This window comes from Argiope bruennichi, chromosome 6 (genome assembly GCF_947563725.1).
Source record: "Argiope bruennichi chromosome 6, qqArgBrue1.1, whole genome shotgun sequence".
NCBI lineage: Eukaryota > Metazoa > Arthropoda > Arachnida > Araneae > Araneidae > Argiope > Argiope bruennichi.
The window spans coordinates 46,052,047-46,077,685 of record NC_079156.1 but is presented as its reverse complement, the minus strand read 5'-3'; the positions used below and the strand labels follow the sequence as shown (position 1 = coordinate 46,077,685).

At 27.9% G+C, this 25,639-nt stretch overlaps 1 long non-coding RNA gene across 1 annotated transcript in view; it reads left to right on the top strand.

Moving 5' to 3' along the window:
• The first annotated feature begins 10,505 nt into the window (after window positions 1-10,505).
• Window positions 10,506-25,639, top strand: part of LOC129972730 (uncharacterized) — a 105,221-nt gene continuing 90,087 nt past the window's right edge. The window contains exon 1 of the long non-coding RNA XR_008784888.1: window positions 10,506-10,620. This is a non-coding gene — a long non-coding RNA (uncharacterized LOC129972730). The remainder of the gene's footprint in view (window positions 10,621-25,639) is intronic.

The window sequence follows — 25,639 nt, the reverse complement described above, 5'->3', positions numbered from 1 at the left end:
TGAGAAGAAAATGTATCTTCCAACGGAATTACATTTTTCAATGATAATATATTTTGACAAATTTCTAAAACATATTTATATATAAAAAAAATATCTGCAGAATATATTGACAGATTTTCGTACTAATAATTTTATTAGAAAATTTAATTTGAGTGTAAAGAAAATTCGATCTCCTATACCGCACTCCCTAGTTTAGTCCTAAATTTTCACATCCCCAGTAAATGGATAATATAAATAAGCACCTCTTCTTAAACAATTGAGCCTATTTCTGCTAAATTTTGTGCACGACAAGAAATCTACACAGGCCAAGAAAAAGAACATCGCCAACTTTTCAAAATGCAAAATTTAATGTAGTAAGGTAGTATTGATTTAAATAGAAATTGTGCAAGATTTTACCATTTTCAGAGTAAATTTGGAGCAAATTATTTTACAAGTAATATTGTAATACCATCTAAAAATCCAAAATTTTAGTGATGGCAAATTCGTTTATTTGCAGTTTTTTTCTACAACTTTTATTGACTGTAACATTTTATACAGACGATTTTCAAATATATTAATAAAAGTACTTTGCTCTATTCCACCATTATTTTTTTTAAATTTTTGTTTCACATTCATATTGCAATTTTTTTTGTTTGTTTAAAGTTATTATTTAACGGTACCTCAAAGAATTGAAGGGAAAGACTGATATTCACTTCATTTTCAAACGATTGGAAGTAATCAAGGCCTAAAGGCATCCAATCAGGTTGTGTAGTATAATGAAAGAGTTATGTATGTTATATTAATTTGTACAATATTAGTTTTTTGAATTAATAAACTATACATAAAAACATGGGCCGGGATAGCTTGGTTGGTAGAGCGTTGGATTCGCATCCCTTTGGTGGCGAATTCGAACCCCGCCGGCCGAAGACTCTCCATGTGTGTGGTGGCTGGAGCACGTATAAATCTATCGTGGTCACAAAGTTCTCCATGGAGCGAGTAATACCACTTGAAGTACTGGTCCAGACGTGATCGTTCTCTGATTCAGGTCTAAATTACGATCTGTGAATGAAATGCATGAATAAAGTCCGCCCCGTAAAAAAGGTTGTGACGTGTGAGTAGCTAACTCGTACTCTTTGCCCTAGATGGCGCTGCTGAAAAAACAAGTACGCTCATTCGATTTATATCGCTGACAGATAACTGCCAGTGGGCTTGTAAAGTGCCATAAGTCTCAACATAAAAATATTTTAATTCCGAGTGACGCCTGGTATGTCAATTAGTTGAAAATAAATATATGTTCTGGGATATATTTTTTTAGTATTCTTTTGCAATATTTTAGCAGGACTTACGATCTTTGCAGTTATTCACAGAATTTTTACATTGCAATGAAATTTCATTGGTGCATTCCCATTCAAAATGAATGCATATTATACAAAGAAAAAAATATATCGAATTCTCATATGTTGTGATTTAATATACGCATGTGAAAAAATTAGTAAATTAGTAAAGTTTTTCTTCTAATTTCTGTGCTTAGAAATTAATATATGTTGTTGTTTTGACTTAGGGCACTTTACAAGCCCGCCGACTGTTATCTGTCCGCGATTTAAGCTAAGTTCGCGTCTCTTGTTTTTTCAGTAGCGCCAACTAGGGCCAAGAGTACGACTTAGTTACTTCATGCGTCATATTCGCTTGTACAATTCCTTTTTACAGGGGAGGGGGTGCGCATTCACACACCTCACAATAGAACCAGAAGACGAACAACCGTGCCCGAACCGATACTCGAACCCAGGACGCCCAGATCACGGGGAAGACGCGCTACCCTTAAAAGAAACTAATATATGTAGGACTCAGGAATCACTACTGTTTTAGAATCACGCACATTTAATTACATTTAGGACGGGCAATTACATTAATATAAAGGAAATGAACATTAAACAGATTTCGTCGAATACTTCGTAGGATTAATTCACATGTTAATATCGCAGTCATTGCATGGCAATATTCGTCGTTTCGTCAGCTGCATCCATCGTCTCACAGCTCTCGTCCAGACCTACGTCGCGTCTTTCGTTTAGAGACCCGTCTGATCTCACGCGTCTTTACTTTCGTTCAGACCCGTCTGATCTGTACTCCGTCTAACAAGCATCAACACCTGTTGGCCAGTAGATGGCGCTCGTCATCAGACGTTCGTCACTGTATATATCTAAACTTATTGCTTTTATGCTTCTGAACAATTTTTAAAAAGTTGTATATCATTGACTAATGCGCATTTACAACTAGAAGATCTTGAAATTTGAATAAATTCCTTCAAAAATGCTTGTTTTATATAATGCTTTATTCTTTTTATATATTCCTTTTTTTCGAATCGCAAGAAAAAGAGTTATTTTCAATTTTTCATCTCTAAATTCTCTCCATAAAAAGAATTTTCATCCATCAAACTTGCTGCCAATTTTCAGAAAAAAGAATGAAAAAAAAAAAAAAAAACCTCATCATTCTATAAAAAACGCGAAGAAAAATTCAACTACCTCCTTTCCCAAATGCAAATAAATTTTGAATTGTAAACATTTCTATGGAAAGCTACAATAGAGCCATTTTGCTTCCAAACAAACTAGCAAAAAACGTCAACAAATTTCATTCTTTTATTCAAATATTTCAGATAAACAACTTTTACATATGTCAGATGCGTTTGCATTAGGGATGTGGAGCAATAAGAAAGATTTAAACATGTGTTTGCTAGTATTGCAGTTTACGGTTAAAAGCCTGTTGACTCACAAATATAATGTCAAGCAAACTGCCAGTTTTCTTTTATTCCTGAATTTCTTCAATCTCTCTGATGTCTCCTTGAAATTTTAAAACTTATTTTCTTTCGTCCTGGTATTTGAATTTCAGTATTTTTTCCTATAAAAATAGGAAAGTAACCAATGCTAGTATTAAGATATATGTGTGTTCGGGATTTAAATGTATTTATTGTATTATTTCTGGCCATATCTTATAACTTTAAACGAGCAATTTCTTTATATGCGTATATAAGTTTATTTCGTGTAATAACTCGTAAACTGCCAGAACGATTTGGAGCGGATTTTATATTTAGATAAGGCTTTGCTTTATAAGTTTATCTATATAGGCGTTTTTGCTGAAGAAAACGCGATTTTATATTTAAAAAAATTTATAACTAATTTATAGAGCCTTTTCCCATCTCCTTTCATGCTGATAGTGTCATATAGAGCCATCTTGTTCCCGATTTCACCATGGTAAAACTGATTGTAAGTTCGAAATTATAAGTAACTAGCCGCCTTTGGCGACCAGCCGGTTCTCCAGTATTACCGCTCACTACAATTTTCAATTAAACATTTTAAGTAACTGGTCTCTTAATAGATTCTCAAACAAAACATTTTTAATCTTCAAATTTTGATAGTCATACCAAACTTATACTGTTGTTTAGATCGTTTCGTTCAATTTACTATATATATTTTGCTAATTTGTTGTAATAAAACTTCAACTTTAATTTAAAGTGGGAATGATGAAATTGCAATTAATATAAAGATATTTTTTAATAAAACCTAGCGTTTTATTTTATTTATCATCTTTATTGTTATTTATTTATTATTATTATTATCGAATATGAGTATTGCAAACAGAATCGCTCGGTATTTAAGTCTTATGTGAACTACAAAATATTTTTCAATAATATCTCAAACAATAATTCAACAAAAATTTCTCAGATTCAGCATAAAATTCAGTTTTTAGTTTTGCTTTCAAAAGGATTGAAATGAAATCGATAATAATATTTTGTTCCGGCCTATAAATATATTTCAAAAATTATGAAGTCTAAATTTAATGCAGTAAGGTATCATATTCTGAGAAATATTCTGTACACACCAAATTTTAAATAAATGAATGAATGTTTCTATTTTCCACGATCAACTAAGACTTATTTATGAAGTTTTGAATGTTAACAATTTAGAAAAACTCAACATTTTCATAATCTTAGGCCAATTAATCTTGAGAAACCTACGCGCTGATTGGCGTATTTTCTTTGAAACGATCGATGAAAAATCTAAAATTATCCTTTTTTTATTGAATAGTGATATTTAAATTTTCATAAATCAGTCAGTTTAAGTGACTGATTTAGTTGATTGGAAATGAACTCCTTTATTTAAAATATTAGTGTTTTTAAGAACATTTTGTTAAACGTCATTTCTACAGCAGAAGCTTTATGTAAAATCAAAAATTCGTTATTTATTAGAGCATTTATTGAATCACGTTACATAAAATATAATCATTTTCCATTTAGACCATTTTACCAGATCTGTGTCTTACTAAAGGTTTACAAATTAGCTGTGTGGCTAAGATCTAAAAATAATTTTTCTTGAATTTATTTTTTTAAAAAAATAATATTTCATATTTGTTTTATTTCCTACAGACACGTACCGAAAATTATATTTTTGCATATTTCATTTCCAAAAAGATTTAATTTATTTTTAGTTGGAGCTTTAATCAATGTGATGGCAACACTTTGAAAAAAGCTAATTTTTTCCCATGAATGCGAAACGTGCTCGTACAGCTTAAATTTTATTTTTATTTTGTACGAAAAAAATTGTTAAAAAATATTTATTCAAAAATTAATTAAAAATAGAAATTTAATTTTAAGGTTAAAACATTGGTATCATTTAAAAGATAAATTTTTGATCTTTAACTTCATGTAAAAATCTTTTTTGCGCGGTAATATTTTCGTAAGTTATAGCAGAAACACGCCAAAATTTCGCTTATTTTTTAAATAAATAAAATTCTAATTAAAAATTCGAAAAAAATAACCCCCAGGTGCACATTCCCGGCCTCCAAGGTATACACGTGCCAAATTTGGTAGCTGTAGATTGAATGGTCTGGCCTGTAGAGCGCCAACACACACACACACACATTGAGCTTTATTATAAGTATAGATAATAGATAAACTGTAAAAGGAATACTGTAATATAGCAGTATATAGGTGTTTCGAATAACATTATAAACTAAGTGCATTCATGATTTTTTAATTTAAATGACCAGTTCCATTGAAGTAAATTATAAAAATATTCATATGTATTCAGTATTTGATTTGTATCTAAATATTTTCTCAACTCCCCCCCCCACAATTTTAATATATATATATATATATATATATATATATATATATATATATATATATATATAAACGTACCTAGAAAAGGAAAACCGAGCAAAGTTCGTTTTCTACATATTGTATGATATATATTCTAAAGATTTTTAAAACAAATTTCTAACTTGATATTTATAGCCATATCGCTTTCATTCTCATATGTTTGTAAATTATTTAGGAGATTGTTTCATGTATTTCATTTCATTCATATCATACACTTTTAATTTATTTTATACGAAATATACAAAACGAAAGTATTGTGATCGTCAAAAAAATAAATAAATAAAACTCGATATTTCGATGTATCTTTATGTTTCAGAATTCACCGTGTTCAAAAAACGCATTTTTGGGATTTTTTTTTTGGGGGGGGGAGGATATAATAACTCAAAAACACTTTGGACTAAACGGATGACATTTGATATATTATCTTTACACCAAATTTGTATATTTCTATCACATTTTGAAAGAAATTTGAGAAAGTCTGTCTGTATATCTATAGGTTAATTAAATATAAATTAATATAATAACTACAAAATGAAGAGAGCTAAATAGATAAATTTTGGATCAGCATATAAAGTGCGTAGATGTGTATCAGATTCGGATTTAGGGATGGACTATCTGTCTGTCAGTACTGCATATAAACGCGATAATTCAAAAGTGTAACAATTAAGGTAAAAGAAATTTGGTTCACACTTATAGTGCATATATTTATCAAATTATGTACTACGTTGATAACTTAAATATATAAAATTTGGTATGTGACCATGCTAATACAATTATAGTTCTTTGTCAAAGTACATCCAAAGTACGTATTCGAGTTTTCAAGTACTTGTGCGTTAACCAGTGATTAATTATCTCCTCTCCTAAAAAAAATCACCGGGCCGCGGTGGCCTGGTGGTAAGGTCTCGGCTTCGGAACCTGAGGGTTTCAGTTTCGAGACCCGATTCCACCGAAGAACCGTCGTGTAAGCAGATCTGGTGCACGTTAAACGTCCTGGCCAAACGTCTTCCCTCTGGTGTGGCGTGGTGTGGAGAGGGGGGTGCCAGCTCAGGTTTCGTCCCCGTCATCTGACCACGGTTCAAAATGACGAGGTCCGTCCCAAAATAGCCCTAGTGTTGCTTTAAAACGGGACGTTAACATAACTAAACCAAACCTAAAAAAATCGCCAAACATCTCAAACAGTTAGACTCTTTCTTAACTACTGTTCACCAATGCCATGCGGTTAATATTATGCAAGTTCACTTATTTGAAATAATGGGAGGAGGTTTCGGAGCGTCCATTCTCTCTTGTTTCATTTGAAAAGGAATGTAAATAAGAATTAGTTACCACGGTAACCACCCGTTCTCTTTAATCCACTTTGATGAACAACAAAAGAAAACTCCATTTTTAATTATATTTGTACATAGAACATATTTCTTATTTATCTATTTTAACACGATGGCGAAGAAAATGTATACTCTTAAATAAGTTAATTATTGATGCTTTGGAAGCAGTTTTATTTTGTTATTTATCTGGGAATTGGGAGGGGGGGGGGGGATAATGACCATAAATCACGTATTTAAGAGGTGTGAATTTTTGAATAAAATTAAAATTGTCGTAATTTTTACGGTGGCCATGGCTGAAGTCTTTGCGAATTTTTTCCCTACAGAGAATGTAAGAAAAATAATGTTTCTGAGATTTCTCTTGAAAATTTAGTATTATATTGCTAGATATCGCTGATATAAAACCTAGAATTATACGTTTTCATATTTTGCATATAGAATTTAACGAATAAATTTTTAAAAAATAAAATGATCAAGTTTAAGTTTTGAGTATAAAGTATTTTTAACAATTTTTCATGCTTTTTATGATATTCAATTATACTAATTTAAATAAAACTTTTCAGAATAAAACACCATGTTTATTCATACCAATAACAAATGCGTAATGTAAAATTAGAGCATGTTTGATTATAAAAAGATCTATAACTACATTAGAAATTCTGAAGCTATTATAACATTAATTTGTTTTTAAATTTATTCTTTTTTATATATTTCTTTTATTAGTGATTTTAACTTTTTTGTTACTTTTTTAAAACTTTTTTTACACTTATTTCACAATTGGGTTGAGTAAATCCTCAATGTAATCTTTTTGGTATAATAATAATTTTAAAAAAATCATAAGATAATGAAAATTATTTGAATTCTAAAAGTAATGTCTCTTGTTACAAAAATGTAATTTGATTTACGCTTTAATAATAGATTAAAGCTAATATTTTAAATCTGAAAAAGTATTTAAAAAATAACACACATCTGTATCACAGGATGATTTGAAGATATATTTGAAATTTTCTGAGTAACATTCGTCAAAGGATAACAATCGGTTGCTCTCTCTATTCGTGCAAATGTAAAAGCGAATAATAACAAATTTATACACACAACTTTATGTTTTCTTGGTTATAAAATTGTAAATATTTTTCCAAGTTTGTATATTTGTTAATACCGCAATCATGCGCCAAGATGTGAATAATTCTGTAATTCGATTTCATTATTTTTTATATTCCCAAGATAAAAATCGCCAAATTTCGCCAGCATATTTACCGTAATATATAAATACCAAATATTTCAGCCTAATCATTAAAAAGAAGAAATCTAAAATGCATAAACAGTTCTCATTATTACACAACGAAAGTAAGCACAAAAATGTTATGCTACAGAATTATATAAAACTGTCACTGGGAAATTGTGGATGATTAAAAATAAATATATTTTCAGAATAAATTCAGAATAAATATATGCACTTATATCGAGTTTCCCACTCATTGAAAAATACTCTTAAATTGTTAAATCGAAATGTTTTGGCCGAGTTTTGGAGAAATTTTCATTTAGAATCAGAAATTCGATATCTCAAAGTCACAGAACACGATAGGAATTATTTTTCCAAATCGCTTTCCGCGTACTTCTGGGATTTTCTATTGAAAAAAAAAATGAAAATGAAAAAAAGGTTTTTAAAAGGAATTTGTCGATTTTGTCGGAATGTCTTTTTCCCATATTCAAAAAGCTAGTCTTTGAAAGTGTTTCATAATAGAAATTCGTACCGACATTATACAAGTAGTATGAGAATTCGCGAATATGGTTGTCGCCTTTTTACATCCCAACGGATCGAGCAGTAGAATTTTTTTTTTTGCGCATTAATTGCTTAAGGGATTCAGGTTTCTTTGAGATTTAGGTTCTTTTTTATTAAACCATTTAAAATCGGAAATTCAATGCGTATTATGTTTCCAGAAAAAAATCTGAATCGTTTACGCATTTTTTATCATAATGTTTAGAAAAGGATAAATGTTCATCCTATACCAATAACTTCTTTTATTTTCCTAGAATTTTTAAATAAATAAATATATATACACACTAATTTATTATAGTTGAAAAAATAAATTAAAATTACATGAAATAAAAATGTGCATACAACTATATAAAATAAAACGTATATAATTTTGTGATATCCTGGAACCAATGCACTTGTTATTGTAACATAATGATATTGTATTTCTTTCACTTTGTTAAGCAAAACTAACTAATTTTTTAACCCTTTCTAGGGCCGTGGGAAGTATGCTTCCCACCAAATTTATCCATCTTTGTATGAAATTATGTAGGTTAGCATAAGTCCTGACAAATTTTTTTAGTAAGTCAGAAATTTAGATGCTTCAGTTCTTTATCTGAATCAAAATGATGTGTCTTGATTTCTTACTTAATTATTAATTAATCAAATTAATTAATTAATCAAATTAAATTGATCTAATAAGCTAAATGAATCCCTTTTCTTATTCTAATGTCAAGTCTAAAAATATTTTAACATAATATGACTAGAAAAAAATGGCCCTTTAAAGGGTTAAAGTAGCTGCAGAATTTTTTTTTACCTAATGATCTTATCTTTAATTTTGTTCTTTTGTAGACGAGTGTACAAAAATAAAATATTGTAATCGTCAAAAAATTCGACCTCGAGGTTTAGAAAAATTCTCGCCTTTCGGATCTCAGTTCAAAAACCGCAATGTTGGAATAATGCCTACCTGTATTTGTGCAAACGCAATTACTAAAATTCGTTTTACGCTAAAAGGATGAAAACTGTTATGTGATCTTTAAACAAAATTTAAAGATTTCTATCAAATTTTGAACGAAATCCATCCAGAGGAAATCTTTTTGCTCGGCTATCTAGATATAGCTAAAGCGGTAATTATAAAATTAAGAAACCAAATGGTTAAAATTTGGTACACGGATTTAACATCAAAAATGCCAAATGTCAAACATATCAAATTTGGAACCAAATTCATCAATATTTGACCTTTTCTCAATCTTTATTCAAGCATGTAATAAATACAATGATTAAAAAAAATGAAATTCGGTATGCATTTTTATGACTATAATTATATATCTCTGCCAAATTTGAGTTTTAACACCTTTCTTCGGTCAAAAAAATTATCCAAAATACTCATTCTGTGTTCTGGTAATTATGCATTTAATGCATCCCAGTGTTTAGTTGACAAAAAAATCGAGTTTTTTTTAAGCTATTGTCTGTTAGTATCATACATTTAATAATACAATAGTGCATTTATTAGAGTATGCAGGAAAATTTTCGGAATATTTCCGTTAAATATATTCTTTTATAAGCTACAAATTATATGCTTTAACAATTATTTGAGTATTACTCAATCCGTAAGCCTCGTTTTCTAAATCGGGTGTCTCGTCAAGATATCAAAGATTTACTATCAATGACTGATTCATCATTAATCCCTTTTCAATATACAATAATTTAGATCTTGAATCCACAGTCCTTATTTTTCATAACCTTATCATTTGTTTTCATATATATGCATGCATCAGGAATTTTATTTCTCTGCAGAACTTATATGAAATTTTGTACTGAAACTTACCATTGGCAGCTTTTCAGTTCATAATATGAGCTAAAACATTAAAGATTATAATTGAAGTACAAAAATCTCTACAATATATAAAATTATTTGATAAACATATAAGTATATTCGTATGAGTTAATCAAGGAATTGATTCTTCTTTAAAAAAGTATTCCTTATTTAGATTCGTTTGAAAATTAAAGAGCAATCTATGCTCTAGAAAGAAGCCACACTGATTTAAAGACATAATAATATTCATAATTATTATTTTAAACAAACGATTTTAATAAGATACAATTTTTTTTTCAGAAATACGAGTAGCAAATCATTACTATCAACTATGCCATTTAGATGGCAGGTAATCAGTATTTTTTGAGTCCAATTACTTCAACTTCTTCTTTTTATATTTATTCCGTTCTAAGAACTGTTTTCGAATACATTGGTTCTGTGCATTTTGTAAATAAAAATGCTTGTTTTGTTTCAAAGCCGTAGCATGCTTAAACCGTTGTTGGTTTAAGTAGGAATTCCATGTTTTTTACAAATACTGATCCGGATTTTTATATATGCTTTATTTTGTGGAAACCAAAGCCATCATTTTAAATACCAGGTATGTTTATTTTTGGACCAATTTGGCTTCTGCTTTTGATAATGCTCTTGTTCTCTAATGTATAAAATAGGTACTTTATGTAAAATTAATTACATCAATGGTGTTTGATTACAAATATTAGTATTTTTGATTATGATTCTGTTATCTTTTTTTTTTCCTTTTTTATTCAAAATATACACTGTTTTAAGATTTTTTCAAAAATCGTCTACTTCCCTTTCATTCTGTCACTTAATAATGTCTTTCACCTTTATAAGTCATTTATTTACTCCAGTGGCTTACGGACTCTTGTAAATCATGCCATTGCTGCTGGTTCTTACAGAATTTAATCCAGGAATGTAATTTTTAAGATTAGAATCATATTTCATTACAACAGACATTATTGCCTAAAGCAATAAATTTTATTGCATGTCTGTTTTGATGCAATAAAATTTATTGGATTTTTTATTGGATTAAGGTTTTTGAATATCTGTTTGGATGTTTCCACCAATGTGATTAACCTAACTCATTCCTTTCTCTTGACATTCTACACTCACAACCGAAGAATTGTATTATAAAAAAAAAAACATGAACATTGGAAATTTCAGATAATCATTGTTATAAGACTTGTACTTCGACAGTAAATCTACTTTCACTACATTTAATGTAGATGAAAGAATCTTAAAAATATTTCGTAGATCAGAGAATTGTAGAGTGATTGTGTTAATACCAGCGTCATGAAGACAGTTTTCTTGCAATGTTTATCTGTTACTATGCAACAAGTATACATTGTTTGAGATAATTATTAGAAATTGACGGTAGAATCTACGAAATTCTTTTTGTTACACTAGTGGTTAGTTGGATGTTAACGGTCCTCTTTATAAAAAATTGCTGGGAGCCAACGTTTTAGGAGTTTCCATTTAAGTTCAACAAGTATTAACACACTTATTTAAAAGAAATAGAAGACACAGAAATCTTGTTCTTGAACACATTTTACCACAGACACTAAGACTAACAAATGCTGATATAATGCATGTTGATAAAGTTGAAAGGTGGGTGAAACCAAACAGTTATATGGGAAACTTAAACATCTTCCTGTTACGGTTAATGGATTAAAGCCGGATTAAGCCAAAGGATTAAGCCGCTTATTTGTTTATGATTTCAAATTTAAATTTAAATGTTTAATAGATTCTAGTATTGCATATTATGCTTTCCCCCAGTTTCTTAAATAAATTTAAATAAACGTGTATATGTACGGAGCACTAATTTCGTTTTGTAAAGTGTAAACATTAATTATTGGAATTTACAGTGCGGTTATAATTCAACTTACGGCAGTTATTTTCCTGGAATTTTGTTATTGCACATATCTCTTGACTGATTTTGGAAGCAGATTGTTTAAAAAGATTTGATTAACCGTTATCAAAATCGTTGATATTCCTGAGTGTGAATAGTAAAGCTTTCCTGGCTCATCAATTCATTTGCCTACAATACAGAATGATTGACCATAACATCGGATTCTTTTTTGAAATTAATAATATAACTTAACCTGCTCTAACCTGATGACATTAAAACATTCTATTTGTCATTGTATATTCGCTAAAGAGTCCTTAAGTTCAATAAAGTTTTACTTCTTGTACATGAAAAATTAAAACCATTGATAGCTGAGTTCCAATCATCATTGGAAAAATACTATTAAAAACAAACCCATGAATAAATTTAATTCAGCTGGTATGAAAATAAGATGGCAGTTGGTCCTACTTGGAGAATTCTGTAAATTTAATTCGATGCAAATATCATTCCGGCTACTTTTTCTGTGAATCATATTCGACACTTTTCTATGAAATAAGAGTATTTTTTTCTAAAATATTTTTCTTTTAAGCTTTTAATAAAATTTAATTAATCAAAGTTTTTAATTAAAATTAATAATTCGCCATAACCTCTCCCATTCGTTAAGTGTGGTTAATTGAATACCGTGGCGTGCGCGTAGTTCGTTAAAGATGATCGGCCAGCTGAATTTATGGGCGAAGATTTTCTAAAAAACAGTCAAAGAATGTGCAAACATACATTTGCTAAATGAGAGGAAATGATTAATGCATTGATAATGAGATATTACAAAACATATTTTGGTACAAATAAGATTTTAAATACAATAAAATAGCCTGATTGATGAAATAAGAAAAATGCCAGGAATGATGGAGAGAAAATTCTTGAGAAAAATGAAAATGTAAATAGTCTATAATAAATAAATTATTGATTAATAGTAGATTTAATTTTGTATTACTATAAACAGTTTTGAAAATCGATTTTATGAATAGATTGTTAACAGAGTTTTAATAGTTTCTTTTGAATAAACTTTATAAGTCATTAATACACCAATTATTCGATTTGGTAAATAAGAATTAGAAATTTTGAAATCTGAAAATCTCTTCCGAATAAATAAAGATAATTATTAACAGCGCATAAATACGGTACTAAACTTTCTTATTCCCAAAATGGGTCATTAACAATTTTTTGAAAAAGTTTAGACATTTTGTTTTGCTCAAAATTTACCAATTCCATAAGTGATGATTATATTTATGCTTAAAGCAGTTGCTTTGTGTTTTCTGATCAAAGGTGAACTTTTTTCTAGAATTCATTTTTAAACGAAAATGAAGTTACTGTTTTGTGAGATTAATGGCGTTGTTATGTGCATACATTGCACTAGTTAATAAAATGAAAATAATGTCTCAATGGGTGCACACATATTCGCTGCGCGCTATCGGCAAATAAGACTTTTTAAAATTGTTTTCAACTATTTTCTCTAGCGTAATTTTTTATTTTACATTATTTGTGATTTTTATTTATTCCCATTGTAATATCTAGCTTTCATTACTTACTAGTCGCCTTTGACGACCATCTAATTCGCTAGGTTTGATACTTTCAAGAATTTCAAATTAAATGCTTTATATAACTTAGTCTTTTAGTACATTCTTCGGCAAATTATTTTTAAATTTGAAATTTTGATAGATATATAACTTATTCTGTTATGACAGCCTTAAGCTGTTCTGTTTAATGTGTTATGCATTTCTAGAATTTTTTATCAGCTTCCGCAAAATTTGAATTTTAAATTAAAACAGTAAGGATTAATTTTCAATTAATATAAGAATTTTTTGTTGAATTCAAATATTTTTTTAAAAAAAATGAGTATAAAAAACAAATCTTAAATGCACTTAAATGCATACTAAATGCACTACAGTATACTTTTTTTATAATTTATGCTATAATTCAAAGAATTGTTTAATAAGAAATTCTTTAATTTTCAGTTTTTAGCTAAGCAATTAAATATATAAATCAATATATTTTATTTTATTTCAGACTATAAATGTACTGAAAAATTACGTTTTAAAAGTCATACTGTTCTTTGGTCCCTAAAGAATCATATTCAGTAAAATATTCCTGGCACTCAAATTTTTAAATCAAAAATCGTCTCAATCTTCTGTTTACAAATCTGATCGAGTCATGTAGTTTTAAAAATCATTCTTTTAGAATAATTAATAATTTCCCCATTTTTAGGCAATCAGGTTTTGAGAAAATATATGTGCTTATAAGCGTATTTTCCTCGAGACGTGAATTGATTTATCTAATATCATGCGCTTTTATAAAATAGTGGTATTTAGATTTTCATGATTTAAATCATTTTTCATCAAAAAAAGTACTTTATTTTATTATTGTCTCAAGAATATTTCATTAAATATTTCTCACGAAACAGATGGTTTCTGAAAAAAAAATTATGTATTTCATTCAAAATATCTATAGACTTAAAATGCATAAAATATAATTTTCTTATTTCATTTAGATTATTTTTTTTTTTGATGAGTATACATGTTACTAAAAGTCTTAACCGCTGGGACCAGATTAGCGTCGATAACTTATTATGCAAAAAGTCGTGTTTTCCCTAAATAAAACAAAAATTATCGGATTAATGATATATATATATTTTAAAAATTCTGCCAAACCTTTATTTTGCATTCATTTTTTGCGTAATTATCGTGTTTTATATGTATTATATTTCATATAGATACGAGCTTAAAATTACCCTTTTAAATGTTTAGTTTGTTGTGAGTTTTAATTTAAACTTTTGTTTTGGATTTCTGTCAATATGATGGCAACACACTGATAAATGCTAATTTTTTTTCATAGAAGTATAATATTTTCGAGCAGATTCTCTTTTATTTTGTTTGAAACATATTGTTTAATAATGCATAAATATTTAAAACAATGAAATAATATAAAACAAATTAATAAGTATTATTGAAAATGCAATTTTTGAATTTTAAGCTGATTTAAAAATAACTTTTTACTGCATTTTTGCAGAAAACTAATGCTTAAACACGCCGAAATTTCGCTTAACTTTTAATAAAATTTCTAAATAAAATTTAAAAAGAATTCGCTTTGAGAAGCGCATTTCCAATCTTCAAATTATAGAAGTTAAAGGTTTGGTAGCCCTAGATTAAATAGATTAACCTGCAGAGCGCCAGCACATAATACAAACACATATGCATATTTTTTTTATAAGTCATAAAATAAAATCATATAAATAGCAGGAATGCTATCTGGCATTAAAAAAGAAATTGGAACATTAAAAACAAAATACTTGCTTTCTACTGCTAATAATTTTCTTCGTTTGAATCTATATCGACTTTTCCTGATTTTAATATAATCCGTCGAAGGATTACACACCATGGAACATTTTTCCAGTTGATAAAGCGGTATTTATTCTTGCCAAAGTAATATTTTTACTTAAGAAATACAAAAAATCATCGACAGATTACAACAATAAAAAGATAATAAATATTGATAAATCAATTAAGAGCTGGAAGTGTAATCTTCCTTCAACTGAGAGCGGGAGATGAAATTTTCTGGTTTTAGAATCCTGCTTTCACCAGTTCGATGAATAAATGTTGTACTGCTTATCTCAATTCACTGTAGAGTATACCTTATTATGCTGACTTTGAAAATAGGATTTATTTAGAAGGTTCCATGAAATTCGTAGAAACGATTATTTAAAAATACACGTATGTTATGAATTTCTATGATTTTTAAATCTGTATGATTAAGAGGAACAAACGAAAACACATTTTTTGGATTGCACACAACTCCTATTTTCTGCAACCATTTATAATTTATAAGCAGAAAAGTTTCTAAATTTTAACACATTTGTATTTTGATGAAATAAATTAAACATTCAATAGCAAATTGTTTTGCTCCAAGTATTCATATTTTTTTACTTTCATTTAATAGAAAAACATTTCAGTAAAAAAAAAAAGATTTCATTGAAATAGAAATTTTCTTATTCTTCACAAAGTGTAATTTTGTTCAATGTTTGAATCGAAATGTCTGAAGAAATTATGTTTTATTCATTATTATTGCAGAATTTCATTTCTAATGATTTATTACTCTTTTTATTTGAGTTCGAAGAGAAAAAATTGTTTTCACAATGCACAAGATACTTCAAACTCCTTTCATTCGAAGCTAGAATATGTTCTTTCAAATAGATTTTCAATTATTTTCAGAAAAAAAAAGATTATTATAGAATGGCAAGAGTTTTTTAAAAGGACCCAATTAATAAAAATGATTTTAAAAAAATAGTAATTGGATTTTTGTCCAAAAAATGTTTTCTATATTAAAGAATACATTCTGCCCCATTATCATTAAATACAAAATAATATTTATGTATATATATCTATGTATATAAATGTATAACCTTTTTTTATTTTTGTTTGAATCTTATATAATGCAATTCCACATACTCTGAGGGATTCGAACGAAATTTAGTATCCTTAGCCCCTTTGAAAGATTCAGCTGTTAAAGACTTTCTATGCCTCTCTAAAAAGGGAGAGTGAAATAGGGAATAAAAGGTTTTAGATTTTCTCGCTATAACTTCTGAATAAATCTCAGCACAAAAATCATTTTTACACAATCATAAATTTTAAAAATTAACTTCATAATAACGTCATTTTCCTTGCTATTTTTCTATAATCTTTGATTATTTTTTAAATTAATTTAAACATATTTTTAACAATTCTCCCCTCTTTGTAAAAATATAAACTCTACGACTCATAAATACATATGATCTCCTTTTACTTATATTTTTAGAAGGAAAGAACACAGGCGAAACGACGAACACAATAAAAAAAATTGTTTTTACTTAATTTAAACAAAACAGTACCTCTTGTTAGAACTATCTTTGTTTATTTACAGAATGATATATTGTTTTGAAAATAATATATAATTTTTTTTTAGAATGACTTACAATAAATAATTAAAATAATCAGTTTAGAACAATTATCTTTTAAAGGTGTTTGTATATGAAAAATAGTTACTTGACTTAAATATCAGAAAATTACTCAATTTTGCATTTAATTTAGTGATACATTTAAAAAAAGAATTCTATTGTTAGTAAGTTTCCCAGCTACTTTATTATTTAGGATTTAAGATAAAAACATATGAATATAAATAAGAAATAAAAATACATTTTTATCTAATTTCAAATGACCGAAAACAAATTTTTTTGTCTTATAAATTCATGGAATAATTTGAGATTAAATAATTATATTTAATCTTATTTATAATTACTGAGAGTGATAATAGTTTTCGTTCCTAGTAAGTTTAATACAAGTAAAATAGTTTTCGTTCCTAATCTCTGCTGTCGGTCGCAGGTTCGAAACCCGATTTCCCTAAAGATAGATCTTGTATGCGAGCCTGGTATAGCTAAATCTGATTTTATTATTCCAAAATCTTCTCTTTGTTGAAATGCGAAAGTATGAAGAGCATCTTATCAGGAAGAAATGCAAAGTATATTGCATCTTATCAGGATACAAACTTATTTGAAGTATATCATAAAATAGCCTTAAGCGCATCTTCCATATTATGCATAATATATACTCATATACTTTTTTTTCAAATATAAAAATTATATTTGACCAAAAACCCCTCTACGATTTTAAATATAATTATATTTCGCTTATTTATAAATTCAGAGAACTGTCTGCTAATCAGCTTTACATACAAGATTATATTAATTGCAAACATTCCAAAAAATGAAATAATTACAATTTTAGTTATTCATTGGGTCAGGAATATAATTCCTGTTGTATATCATTTTTTACAGAAGTTTGGATATTTGGAAGGATCTATGATATGGCGAAATAACAAAATATCCAAGAACTCGTTGCAACGCTTCATGTTCTGCGTAAAACTGTGGGTTTGGAAACTTCTGAGCATTTATCAAATTTTTCAAAAAAATAATTTTAAAAAAACTACACCACGCTTCTTAATCAACATGGGTTAACTGCAGTTTCAGCATAAAATTTTGCTTCTTTAATATGTTTAGCAAAATTTTTAATATATTTGCTAAATTGTATTGAAGAAAAAACAATATTAATTAATTGTAATTTCAATAAAACCCTAGTATTCTTTTAAAATTCCAAAATGATAATAAAAAAATTATATTTCTATAAAATAAAATGTTAGATTTATTATTTCGATGCTAAAAATTTTTTAAAAAAATATTTTATAAATTTTAAGAGTTAATGAAGTGAACACTGGTTTTTTTATGATCCAAGTACATGCTTTCTAATGTTATTAATTTTTTTGTGAACATTATTATATAAGACATGGCAGTTCCTCATTTCAGAAAAAGACAAATTCTTAAAACTAATTACAAAACAATTTCATATTCATTCCGTGCATTTAAAAAATTGCTGAATGTCTTGATAGACAAATGAAAATGAAACAGAAATCTTATGTTTCAAAAATTAAATTTTGAAAGAAAATTACTTCAAAGGGCTCACAAAATAACCTCAATACTCTTGAGACACATCGAATAGCTCGACAACGCAATAGTTCATAATTCTAATTTTGTTCTGAAATTTTTCATTTACTAAGCTTTGCGCCTCTGATCTCACATTTGTGTAACTATCCCATTAAGGCTCTTATTTAGTAAACGCCACTCGGATTGAATATTTTCATAAACATTTAACTTCATTTTCCCTTTAAACTTTTCGCAATGTCGTCTGGGAGACTTCAAAAGTCTGTAGAGTTCTTTGCATTTTCACAGAATCCTTTAGTATTTTGTTTGGCTCGTATTAAGGTAAAAGAAATAATTCAGTAAAATCTTGAAGATTTCCATTCCTTAACTTTGATTTCATTACATTAAGTACTTCATTTATTATTTTAAATATTTTATTCTAAGTTATTTCATTATTATTTAATAACAATATTCTTTAATGATATTTTTTTAATTCTTATTTTATTCTTTTATTTCTTATTTTTTGGTACTTGTGATTCATGTTTCTGGAAGCTGTATTTGCATATCAATAATTAATATATTCTAATTTGTTTATTTTTTTAATTATTCTTGTTAAAATTGTTAACTATACTTCCATTGTTACTAATAACAGATAATAAAAATTTAAGAATAAATTTAGAAATTTGGATTTTCTTTTTTTTTCATCCGGTTACAAATTCTACTTTCAGATTTTTGAATAATTAATTCAATCTTTAAAAGATATATATTAAACGAGATTTTATAAATAGGATTTGTGTAGTAATAATTTAAAATTTTTCTATTTTTAACTAGCAATATTGTTTAATATTTATTTTGACTGACCATAAAATATTTTTACCTATTTGAAAGTACAAACTAACAAGCGATCAAGTTCTTGAGCAGTTTGTCCCAAATATCATGTAGATCTATATTTTAGATCTTAAACACGGGTACCAAATTTTACCTATTTAGCTTTTTACATTTTGTAATTGGACTTCCTCTCAATCAATTTCCTTCAAAATTTGATAGAAATCTAAAAAACAGGTGCAAAAGTTTTATGCCAAATTTCATCTTTCTGAAATAATTCCTTTTTGAGTTATCTGTTCATAAACATACAGCCATACCAACAAACAGACATAATTCAAAAATTGTTTTTTTTTTTTTTCGATTGGAAGAGATCGGACAATGAAGTTTTTAAATTAAAATTTTTTGGCAATAACAATATTTTCTCCTAGTTTTCTTCGTATATGAGAGTGAAAATAATTATAATTTGTTAGCTTTTCATGTTTTATAATATGTATTTTTGTCTGCGCCTTTTTTATCAATCGATATTCAAGAAATTTTATATAATCTGTTTTTCGAGCGCTCATTTTATCTATAGAAATGATTTCAATCCAAAAGCTTGAAAGTCTTGCCTGTCAATAACTGTTATTTTATTTTTATAAGATATTATTTCTATATTATCTCTTTAAATTTTCCCCAGTCCATATATGAAATTGGTTTTTATTTCTGGTTTTATCTTCAGAAAAATAGTGAATGTTAATTTATGCCGCCAAATTTTCATAGAACAAAATAACTATAAATTAGAATTTAATTTTCTTATATATATTCTTAATTAATAACATTTATTAGATTTCTATATAAATTTTTGGCATTCTCTATAAAACCGGTAATCTTGAATATAATTATAATAAAACCAATTTAGTGCGATATTTTACCATCATAATTGTTTCTTTTTAGAAGTTCATCAATTTGTTAAAACCTTATTTTTTATTATTTACAAGTGTTTTATTGTTTTTTATGTACATATGATTAATACTAATTGTTTATAAAATTAATGTTAATATCCGATTAAAGATACATCATATATAAGAAAATCAAAAATAAATGCATTATAAAATTTCAATTAAAATTTATTTCTGAATCTATATATATATATATATATAATATAATATAATGATATTTTAAAATCTCACTACTTATTGACACGTGCTGAAAATTACAATTTTATAGGCTTAGATTGAACGGATACTTGATTTAATCTTTTAATTTGAGCTTTTATTAACGTGAAAGCTGAACATTGATAAAAACTACTATTCCCCATAAACGCGTAACGTGCTCGTGTAAGTTAAAATCTATTTTTATTTGTGTGAAATAATCTATTGGTAAATGTGTTAAAATATTCTTTTTAATTCCTTAAAAATAAAAACTTAATTTATGTGGTAAAATTCTCGTATTATAAAAAGGTATTTTTTTTTGAATTTTAAGATGATGCATCGCCGAAAAACAATGAAACTTTGCATAATTTTACATTAATAAAAATTCTAATTAGAATTTCAATAAAATCGATTGATTTGAGGTGCGAGTTTTAGCCCTTCAAAGTAAATATGTACCAAGTTGAGTACATCTAGGTTAAATGATGTAGTCTAAAGATTTCTAATGCATATATGTAACACAGAAAAACGCATACTCATTTAATTAAAAGTAAATATAGCATTTCCATTTACCTTTAACCCTAACTATTGAATTAAAATAAATAACACAATTAACATAACATTAAAATAAATAACTCAATTGTTTAATCACAGTAAAAATACACAACAAGCTTTCTTTATATACTCTTGCAAATTAACTGATACATTGAACAGATTTTTCCCTTTTTAAGGGGGTCCGAGACACATAAATCGTCAAATTTTCGAAATTTTTTTTAGCTGAAAAAATCCTGCATGCGTTTCTGCTTAAAATAACATTAAAATCATGTTTCTATCTTAATTAGAACGGGAGATATCATAATTTTTGTTGAAACTGCTTTGAAATTCCAACTGTCAAAAAGGCGTTGCCATGGCAACTTCATCTCTTTAAATGTAAACAAACATTTCCTGGCGTTGTTTTAGCGTAATTTTTGATTTTTTGGAAATAAATTTTTAAAGAATTTATTTTAAATCCTAGATTTAGTTTGTATACAACTCAACTCCTTCAATAATGAAATGAAACGAAGAGATTCAGTGTTTATTTGAACCTCTGTGTTTACATTTCATGAGACAACGTGCTTTTTAGTTCCCTGCTCTAAAGTTTGTTTTCTTCTAATTTTTTCTGAAAGTTTACGCAGTTATTTGGTTTCATAAGCTGTTAAAATGGGTAGAAAAAGGAAATCTCAACTTTTGCGGTCTGAAATCACGAAAAAAAATCGAAAACAAAACTTGGATTGTGATACTTTGGTAGCTGCTGAAAGCAAAGTTGTTAAACGTTTGGATGAGCGAAACATAATTTCTCCAGTGAAGAAAAACTTGCCTGAAGAAGTAAATGAAAATTACATCATTTTAAAACAGTCTGTATTGCATGATATTTTATTAAGTTGTTGTTGTATCTGTTGCAAACAGAATACATTAGAACTTCACATTGGCAAACAGTTTGGTTTGGCCCAAGATATAAATGTAACTTGCAAGAACTGTTTTTTTGAATTTTCAAAGAACTCTTCTACGAATGTGATTGAAAATAAGAAAAGCTCATACGATATTAATCGCAGAACAGTGGTTGCTATGACTGAACTGGGAAAAGGACATTCATCGGAAGTTTGTAATCACTGTATTCAAACGAAGAAAGCTTTAGGTAAAGATTCACCGGAATTCGCTGTGTGGCAAAAAGGTCATGCTCCATCTTGTGATGTTAATTACGTTGGATCTTCTGGAGGAATGGAGGTAAATATGGCTTTGAAATTATGGAAGAATTCCGAAAAACTAGGATTTCGATACGTGGAACTGGTTGGAGATGGAGACACTAAAACATTCCTCGAGCTAAAAGCTTCAAATGTTTATGGTAAGGAAGTCTCGATACAAAAAATAGAATGCATAAATCATGTTGGGAAAAGAATGGGGACTGCTTTGAGAAATTTAGTAGATGCTGAAAAGAAAAGAGGCTTTACACTCGGTGGAAAGAAATATGGCAGTCTAAGTGACACAACAATAAAAAAAATTACCAGGTATTACCGTAATTCAATTATAAGAAATAAAAACAACGTTAAAGCTATGAAAAGGGATATTTATGCCATTCTTCAACACTGCAGCTCTACAGACTCAAAACCAAAACATACGACTTGCCCTGCTGGAAAAGAATCTTGGTGTTTTTATCAACGAGCCATTGCTTCAAATCAAAAACCTGCTGCACATAAAAAAGCTTTAAAAACCCCGTTGCGTGAAAATATAATTGTGAAAATGATGCCTATTTTTCAAAGACTGGCCTCGGATAGTCTTTTAGAGCGTTGTTCAAAAGGGGAAACTCAAAACAGAAATGAGTCTCTTCACAACATGATTTGGACCCGTTGTCCCAAAAATATGAACGGTTCAAAAGTTAGAGTTGACATTGCTGCGGCTAGAGGAATAACAGATTTTAATAAGGGAATCAAACCCTCAACTTTAAGTATGTTCAACTCTAATTTCCTTTCCCCATGCCAATCGTCTCTCAGTATGTTAAAGAAAGTGCAAACGCGACATCTCCGAAAGGCATTATTTAAGTCGACCGAGACTTTTAAGTTATATCGGAAAAAGGTTGAACTTGCAAAAATTAAATTAAACCAAACACTTGTGAGGAAGGGAGGTGTCTCTTATGCATCTGGAAGCTTTTAAAGGTATTTAAATAGTTTTAATTCTGATAAATTTTATTTTTAAACTTTAGACGCATTTTTAACCATGTTGCTTTTTTTCATTATTTGTTGTGATCAAATTGATATAAGTCCAGATCATATAAAGATAGAGGTCTGAAATTTGAAACACATACTTTTCAAACTGTTTACTTTAATTTTGATTCAGCAAATTAAAAAAAAAATTACTTTTCAAGATATGAATTTTTTTAAAAAAAGTACCCAAGATTTTTTCAAAATTTTCATTCAAATTTTTAAAATTTTTTTTAAATTAATTTTTTTTAAATTGCCGAATCAAAATGAAAGAATATATATTTGTGTTTGATTTAATGAAAAAATTTTGAAAATTGATCAAAAATATTTTGAGTTATATCAATTTAAAACAATGTCACTTTTTTCAAAAAAAATTTAAATTTTAAATTTAAAAAAAAAAATTTTGAAAACTTTTGTGTTGTGATTTTGCTTATTAATAAGATGGTTAATCAGTACAAAAAATTTCAAAATTTTAAATTAATAAAAAAAATTTCAAAATGTGTCCCGGACCCCCTTAAGAAAATATTCAATTTGAAACTATAAAAAAATATATAAAGAAATTTCTAATGGCTCGTATATCAATTTTTGAAACACAACTGTAGCATATTTTTTCGGAAACTGAAAGTTTTCTAACATGTGCCCTTTTTTCTCCTGTCCTATCAATGAGTTTAGGTTTAACGGTTTTATTTTTCAAATGACAGTTTTCAATAATGCATAGGTCCACATCAATAGAATGAAATTTTCCGCCAAAGAAATTTTAAATTCGCTTTTGGAATTCTGTCTTTGAGCTCTCCGAAAAAAAAGAAACCATTTTACTGTTCATTTCAAAATTCTTTCGATATTATTTTTTAAACCTTCTGTCATGAATTGAATCCCCTTTTTTTTGTTTCAGTAATATTAGAAATAAATATTTTTCTGCAGTAGATTCAATATTCATATTGAAAGGAAATTTTTATCTGTATCTATCCAATGAATAATTTTTTATGTTAAATAAAAAATGCATAAATAAATTGTTTTGAATAAATTTATGGAAGTAGCGGCGTGAATTGCGTTGCATTCTTGAAAACTTGGATAAAATAAATACAGATACATTTAAAAATCAGTTCTCTCAAGAAATTATTTGACAATGAAAACATATGATAAGTGCTGACAGAATTTTACATTACACTATTGTTTTTAGGTCAATATCCAGTTTTGAATTATCATTTTAAAACAGGTTTTTATTCATTGCTATAACTAAGATAAAAAATATAATTATCTATCTGAGATAATTTAAAGTATTTTTGAACATTCCTTTTGTTAGAAGAGACTATCTAATCCTTAAATCTTAAGTTTAAATTAATTACATTGACGTTCCATTTGGGAGTTACACGAAAAGTTTTATTTTGTGAATTTGCTATTTGAAGCAATGATCAGAAGACGAGGACAACATCTGAGTCGATACCGCTTCTTCAGATTTCTATTTTACAGCTCAAAGTCAAAACTAATTTGCACTAAGTCAATATATATAAATAAAGTATTCATCGGATGTGCGTTCGAGCCTGTAACCCAGAAGTCTTAACAGATCATATTAGAGCACCATTATTTTCCGTAAAATATAAAAATTACCTTGAATTACGAAAAAATGTTAATAATTGTTCATGATGCATACTGCAAGTATACCATACAGATTTATTTTTTGGAAATTATAATGTTTTTTCAATAAAGAAAACTGAATTAGCTGGAAAAACTGAAAAAAATGAGATATACTGCTTTCTCACTGCGTAATGTAACATTAATTTCAATACTGGTTAATATACTTAGTGTGTTTTCTATGCTGTTGTACTTTAAATTATTTTCATTCATGCTGGCGTTCTTAGATGCTCAATGCATAGCGCAATTTGTCATTGCGTCAATTCTTATGGAGAATATTACTGAAATAAACGCCTACAAGTATAATCAGTCTAATAGACTGCATGGTGCAATTTTAGAATTAATTTTTTATCTTCGGAGGGAAACTGACTAGACGTCGCTACTCAAGATATGTTTTCATAAATTTCTATTTTAAAATTATTTCTGGGATATGTCAAGAAATTTCGCAGAACTCTCTGGACAAAAAATGAGATATAAACTTGAAATAATGCCTCGTTCTTTGAACTTTCCACTCGTTTCAACACCAAACATCAGATTTAATTTTGCGAAAGGAAAAGTGGCATGACGACATCTCATTTTGTATTTTATGTTTGAAAAATCTTTCATTTTGAATGATTTTCCTTCGACATGTTGACTAAATCTTTGTTAGTTATTTCGATCCTTGGTCAGAAAGCGAATACAGAATTTGCAATGATCTATTGTTCTTTAAATTTCTACAGCACACTATCTGGAAGCCATTTAAGTCCTCCACACCAAATTGAGATATACATTGGATTCTTTTTGCAACTGGATATGGAACAAAAGATCATCTTCTTTCAAAGTTACTACATTAGTCCAGAGACAAAATATTAAGCACTGTAAAGTATTTGGTAATTAGATGTTAAAAAAAGCAAATGTAATTATCGCTTTATTCTAATGCACAATTAACCGATTCC